At 43.1% G+C, this 6531-nt stretch overlaps 2 non-coding genes across 2 annotated transcripts; both read right to left on the minus strand.

Moving 5' to 3' along the window:
- Nucleotides 1-2588: 2588 nt before the first annotated feature.
- LOC142861794 (U4atac minor spliceosomal RNA) lies at nt 2589-2714 on the minus strand. Its single transcript, XR_012912942.1, has one exon. It is a non-coding gene; the product is annotated as a U4atac minor spliceosomal RNA (small nuclear RNA).
- Nucleotides 2715-5334: 2620 nt separating this feature from the next.
- Nucleotides 5335-5441, minus strand: LOC142861748 (U6 spliceosomal RNA). Its single transcript, XR_012912902.1, has one exon. It is a non-coding gene; the product is annotated as a U6 spliceosomal RNA (small nuclear RNA).
- Nucleotides 5442-6531: the final 1090 nt, after the last annotated feature.

Consider the following 6531-nt stretch of genomic DNA (forward strand, 5'->3'; position numbering starts at 1 on the left):
GACCATGCAGGAGGGAGTGACTCACTGCCATGGGGAGTCACCAACGGCTCTACCGAGAAGGAGCTGACGTCAGAGACCCGAGTCGTGACTGTGAGGGGAGATGAAGAAAGCGCATCACGAAAGGCTGCGGCCACACAGGGACACCAGCGATGACTGCAGGTGGGGCGTGCCGCAGGGCAGGGGCCTGGATGAGGGGTGGACCGGGCCAGGGCATCAGACACGGGGGACACTGCAGCCCCTGCCGGCCCAAGCCCCGGCTAGACAAAGGTGATGTCACATGCGGTGGGCGGGTGGTCTATTCGTGGGGGCTGCAGCTGTGAGACACAGGACCCAGCACCCCAGAGGAGAAAGCTGCCAGACGCAGGGTGGTGTCTGGTGCCCCAAGGGTCACAGCCACTCTGTCCTCAGTTATAGAGAGAAATCTGCTGTGTCTGCAAGGGACAGCGGCTGAGCCTGAATTCACAGGAAATCCAAGCGCAGGACTACAATATCATTGCTGCTACACTCAGATGTTCAGAGAAAATGTAGGGTCTTCCTCGAGAGACCCACCCACTGGGTAACAACGAATTAATGAACTTTAACCTAATCTGGTAATCTAAGTATGATGCAATAATTGTAATAGCTTCTGTACTTAAAAATGATGAGCATTGAGGAAATATTCCCTTCTCTCCCCCGGTCCTCTCCTTCTCTCCTGCCCTCCGTCTGCTTAACCCTACTGTGCTGCTATGCTCACTTTGACAGAGCTACCCCCAAATCGGGGCAGGGGGGCAGCCTAAAGCCATGGACAGGAGCAGGACAGAAGCCTCTCTGTCCTCCAGCTTTTCAACACGTTTCTAGATATTTCTAAAGCTGCCTCCAACCTACTCCTTGAGGGGACAGGGAGAGAAAAGGAGAAACTTAGCATCTTCCTTCCGCCTTGCTCATTTCTCCCCCTGCTCTCTCCTGGGCTGGAAGAGGCAGGCTTTCTCCTTTGTCCTTGATGTATCACCATGGGACTGTCTCTAACCCAAAACTCTACAGTGCAGGTGGCCAGGCCAGGCTCTTGATAGTCTCTGTGAGGAGACAAAAGAAAAGGTAAATCATATTTCTCAACAAAACTGGCTTGTCACACTAGATCTTTGGGCAAAATCCTGTATTAAATGCCAGAAACCAAATGTGAATCCTTTGTCTGTCTTGAACTCCTGTGCTAGCAGCCCTGCACTGTCCAATTCCTTCCCCCGCCCTGCCCCATGGATCTGTCTATATGTCAAGCCAATGTCAAGGTCATAGACACAAAAATGCAAATGAGAAAAGCACCTTCATATATATATATATTTATATTTATATATATATATATTTTTTTTTTGAGACTGAGTCTCACTCTGTTGCCCAGGCTAGAGTGCAGTTTACCTCACTGCAACCTCAAACTCCTGGGCTCAAGTGATCCTTTTGCCTCAGCCTCCCCAGTAGCTGGGACTACAGGCATGTGCCACCATGCCTGGCTAGTATTTTCTGTATATTTTTAATTTCTATTTATAGTAGAGACGGGGTCTCGCTCTTCCTCAGGCTGGTTTCGAACTCCTGACCTTGAGCGATCAGCCCGCCTCGGCCTCCCAGAGTGCTAGGGTTACAGGCTTGAGCCACTGCACCCGGCCCGTATTTTCTTAAAGACATCGAGGCTATGAACTCAGAACATTCCTGAGATGGGATTTGACAAGGGGCGTGCTCGGCCTGTGCGTGGATGGGAACACGGCGCTGACAGTGGGGAGGTGGTGGCACAACTGAGCGAGTCGGCAGCACCAGTGGCAGCTTTCACATTCGTCCTAGTTTGACCCAGGGCAGCCACTGGCAGACATTCTGTGTTCCCTCCTGCCTGCTACCAAGGGGACAAAAATGCCACCTGCAGCACCAGCAAAGGGACCCAGGCTGGCCCACACCCACAGGCCGGCCTGCCTCCTCCCTCTTGTTCAAGTTTCCCTGCAGCCACCATGGCCCCTGTGCCTTTGCTGTCCCTCCCAGCTTCCTGACTATCTGCCTGTTTGCCCTCTGTGGCCTCTTTTTTTTTTTTTTTAAAGACTTTACAATATTTTATTATGAACAATTTTAAGCAAGTATCGAGTATAACAAGCCCTCAGGTGTTCACCGCCAGCATCAACATTGATCAACTCATGGCCAATCTTGTTTTTCTTTACATAGCCCCCATTTTTCCACCTTCCCCCACCAGATCACTTTGAAGGAAATCCCAGACATCGTATCATTTCTGGAAGCTTTCTGAGCCCCCTATGACAATTTGCTGTCTCATCTAAATTGCATGAGCCCTTCACTCAGTACCTAAACTAGGTCATAATCAGTTGTAGGGAGCTCAAAGTTTAAAACTAATTCCATTCAAATGTCATGTCTCTCTAGGAACTCTCCATAAATCTTTGGTAAAGGGAAGAGTTCTCCAGTAATTAGAATAATTCCATAATTCATCTGCTTTAATGAACAAAAAACCAAAAACATCAGTGTGCCAATGATTTTTTTTTGAAGAAGTAGATGCTTTGAAAGCACTTTTATTTTTTTTTTTTTTTTTTTTTTTTTTTTTTTTTTTTTTTTTAGAGAGTTTTCTTTTTTCCAAAAATTGCACCAAAGTAAAGCAAAGCTCTAGTTGATGCGGGTGTGTTGTGTAGGCGTTAGCAGTACTGTCCTCACTATTCGTTCATTGGACAGTAGCGCTACCCCAAGAAAAGGATTGAAAGCACTTTTAAAAAGCCACTTTAAAGTTGCTTTTCGGCCGGGCGCTGTGGCTCACGCCTGTAATCCTAGCTCTTGGGAGGCCGAGGCGGGCGGATTGCTCAAGGTCAGGAGTTCAAAACCAGCCTGAGCAAGAGCGAGACCCCGTCTCTACTATAAATAGAAAGAAATTAATTGGCCAACTGATATATATATATAAAAAAAAAAAATTAGCCGGGCATGGTGGTGCATGCCTGTAGTCCCAGCTACCCGGGAGGCTGAGGCAAAGGATCACTGGAGCCCAGGAGTTTGAGGTTGCTGTGAGCTAGGCTGACGCCACGGCACTCACTCTAGCCTGGGCAACAAAGCGAGACTCTGTCTCAAAAAAAAAAAAAAAAAAAAAGTTGCTTTTCTTCTCTTTAGTAGTTAACATTTCTGCCCCCTCTCCCTTCCCCCGTGCCATTTACCTTGTTAGTTTGCTTAGCAAACTCAGTCTGTGTAGATAGGTCAAAGAAATTTCTACCCAGCTCTGGTCTGAGTGAATGAGGTGGCGCATATTTTTATATGGTTTTCTCCAAGTGGTGAGAAAAGTACATATAGCTCTTAAAAATTTTCAGCTCTAATTACTTGGGTAGACAAGGGCTGCAAGAAACATCAGAGAATGACTGCTTCATTTCTTGGCTGGATCTCAACTTGTTGCTGCACAGGCCCAAATTTTACTTAGATAAAACTATACTCTCTGTTCTTTTCTACATAGCTTCGTCAGCAGAGATTGTAACACAAGTGTCACCAATAAAAGTCTGGACTCCGGTTTCAGTGAGGGCAAAAGTGGCTACAGGGAAATCCCAGCTTCACCTCTAGCCAGAAGTTTGTTTAGCATAAGAATTCCAGGGGCTTGTTTGTTGTTAAAACATGACTATGTTCCTGGGGTGGTGCCCATGCTAGCTTCAGGGTTTGTCTCCAAATTCGGTATGTAACCCTTGCTAGTATAATGGCCAGTTTGTAAGGAAGCAGATGGCGAAGCAGGTGACCTGGCCTAAGTGTTTAGTTTTGAAATATGACACACCCCCAAACAGACTTGTAGACTCAAGTGTTATGTGTTGCCAATATTTTGTCAGTTAGTCAACAGTTTTTCAAAATATTTGCAGGCAAATACAAAAATTCAAAATGTATTTGCAGGCAAATATTCTTATTTCTAATAAATGAAATGAGGTGTTTGTTCTGAAATATCATTGTATAAAATGATATAAATGGTATATAAATGGTATAAAATGATAACTTTGTATACTAATATGAACCATGTTAGAGAAGTATATATTCTCTCATTTTATATAAAAATTCCCATTTCTTTTTATTTATTTATTTTTGAGAATTCTTAACTCTCAGCCATTTATTTTTAATTTAACTCACCTAAGGTTTTTTTTTTTTTTTAACTACTCTATAAAGGCCAGTTTCCAAATCTTATCTCCCATTTGCATTTGTATTATTTAGTGGTTTCAGGACCAAATACAAATTTGATTCCAAGATTTTTTTTTTTTTTCTCAGAACTAAAGGTTGTTGTAAATATTTAAGGTAATTGCTAGGAGAGCAAATGAAGATCTTCGAGTGAAGCTCAAATCCCTCATCTACTGTACAGGGAAGCTGGTGCTTCCAGAAGTTCACACTGCCAGGAGCAGGGAGGACCAGCAATACAATCCGCATATTCTAACTCCCCTGAATACTATATAGTCCCTCACCTTCTGTTTTTTAAAAATTATTTCTGGGTGCTTTCAGCATAATTGTATAGCTCGGCTGCCCTTTAGTTAACTTAAACTGGATTACATGCTAAAACATATTTAGCTTGTCTATGATTCCCTTCCCTTTTTGGAAATTAAATGCGAAGAGTGTCAGAAGTCATTGGCCCTTGGAGAACAATGGAAACCTAGGGGTAGAGCCAAGCTCAAACCCTCCATATTCCCTGGGCACTCTGCCCGTCTCAGGGAAAAGGGGTCTCTCCAGTGTGTAGCTCTGGTCCCTTGTGGAGGGGGCCCAGTGCTGTCCTGCTTCAGGGTGGCGGTGGGTGAGCCAGCGCTGAGCGCTTGATGGACAGTGGTCCACTGCAGGACGGTGAGTTCTGGAACACTGTGCCTTCGAGACGCTGTAATCGTAGATTCTGGTAAAGTCAGGGCAGGAAGCAACTGGGAAAATTGTCTGGTAGAATTCTCTTATTTTATAGATAAGAGAAGTAAGGCCCAGATAATGATGAGCTATGCAAGAGAGAGTGGGGGAGAGCTTGGAGAACGAGCTGTGCAGACACACGAACCAAGAACGCTCACTCAGTACGGGACTTGTTTCCTGGGCTCCCTGGGCTCCGCTTCTATGGTCACTTCTCACCTCAGCGTGTGGATGGCTCCCATGCTGCCCGGGTGGTCTGAGCAGGAGTAGATAACTAAACAGCACTGAACTCCGTGCTGAGAAAGTACTCCCTTTCCAGTGCTCTTTCTCAATCCCTCTGGTTAGCTAGGGAGAAATTTCTCTAACACTCCTTGATCTCCCCTTTTCCTGTAGGCTCAAAGCCCAAAGGCAAGAATAGCTGGCTAGAGTTGAATCAATGACAGTGTGTTGTTCTTGCTTTTTTTTTTTTAATATATATATATATATATTAATAATATGGAACACTTCACCAATTTGCGTGTCATCCTTACGCAGGGGCCATGCTAATCTTCTCTGTATCCTTCCAATTTTAGTATATGTGGTGCTGAAGCGAGCACTGTTCTTGCTTTTTAATGTATTTATTTTTATGTTGCCTTCAACTTGTGGCAAACAATACTGGTTTTCCCATTTATGGAAAGCTTCCTTTCACATTAATTCCTTTAGAAAAAGAAGTGAGTTTATTAGCAGGAAAAACGTGTCTAGTAAAAATAGCACATGTGGCATGCAGATAAGGCAAAATTGGAAAGGTGGCAGGTGACACGTTTGGGAAACACTGTGTTAAGTTGATAAAAATGGATCTGAAGGGTAGAAGTAGAATTTAATACTGATTAAGTGGCAAGTATTCATGTAGGACCTGGATCGTGCCTTTGAGGAGCTTAAAACGTATTTTATAATAATTTGAGAAAATAAGGCATATATGTATGAAAATAAAATAAATACCAAGTCCAAATGGTGAACAGTCAGAGAAGGGCATGTCTTGTCTCTTTTTCCACAATGGAAGGAAAATAATTGCTTTAAGCACAGAGAAGAAAGAAAGCTCCCTCTAGGCATAGGGAAGATATTAGCAAGAAGGTGGGACTCTACCCAAGCCCAGAAGAGAACGATTTAGAAAATTAAACAGGAGAAGGAGAATATTACCAGCAGAGCTGTGGTTCCCAGCTGATTTTTTAGGATTCTACATAGAAGCCTATAATTCAAATTTTATTTTTCACAATTATTTTTTTACTATTTTTGAGAACTATAACAACACACACTCACATACACTTCAATGCAATAGATACAAGTTTAAATAATAATGGAGACTGCCATGTGTTAACTTTGCTAAAAGATTAGCCTGTTTTGTGTTGACCTCAGTCTCTTTATTACTATGTTTCTGAATGCAGATAGTGCACCAGGGATGAAAATGAAATAAAGTTTGTTCCTTTATTTTGTTTAAAACTTAATGTGTTTTAAACTTAATTAAAGTTTATGGGTTGTGTTGAAGCTTTGAGTAAATAAAGTCAGGAATGAGCACGGAGATTTTTGAGTTTCTTTTTATTTATACCACTGAACATTTCATATTGTTATAAAGCATATTTGGAAAGCATTTTCTAGAAACAAAAACATTTAAGTGGCTACGAAAGCTGTTCATTAACACTCTCAAAATTA

The sequence above is a fragment of the Microcebus murinus genome, chromosome 17, assembly GCF_040939455.1.
Source record: "Microcebus murinus isolate Inina chromosome 17, M.murinus_Inina_mat1.0, whole genome shotgun sequence".
NCBI classification, from domain to species: Eukaryota; Metazoa; Chordata; class Mammalia; order Primates; family Cheirogaleidae; genus Microcebus; species Microcebus murinus.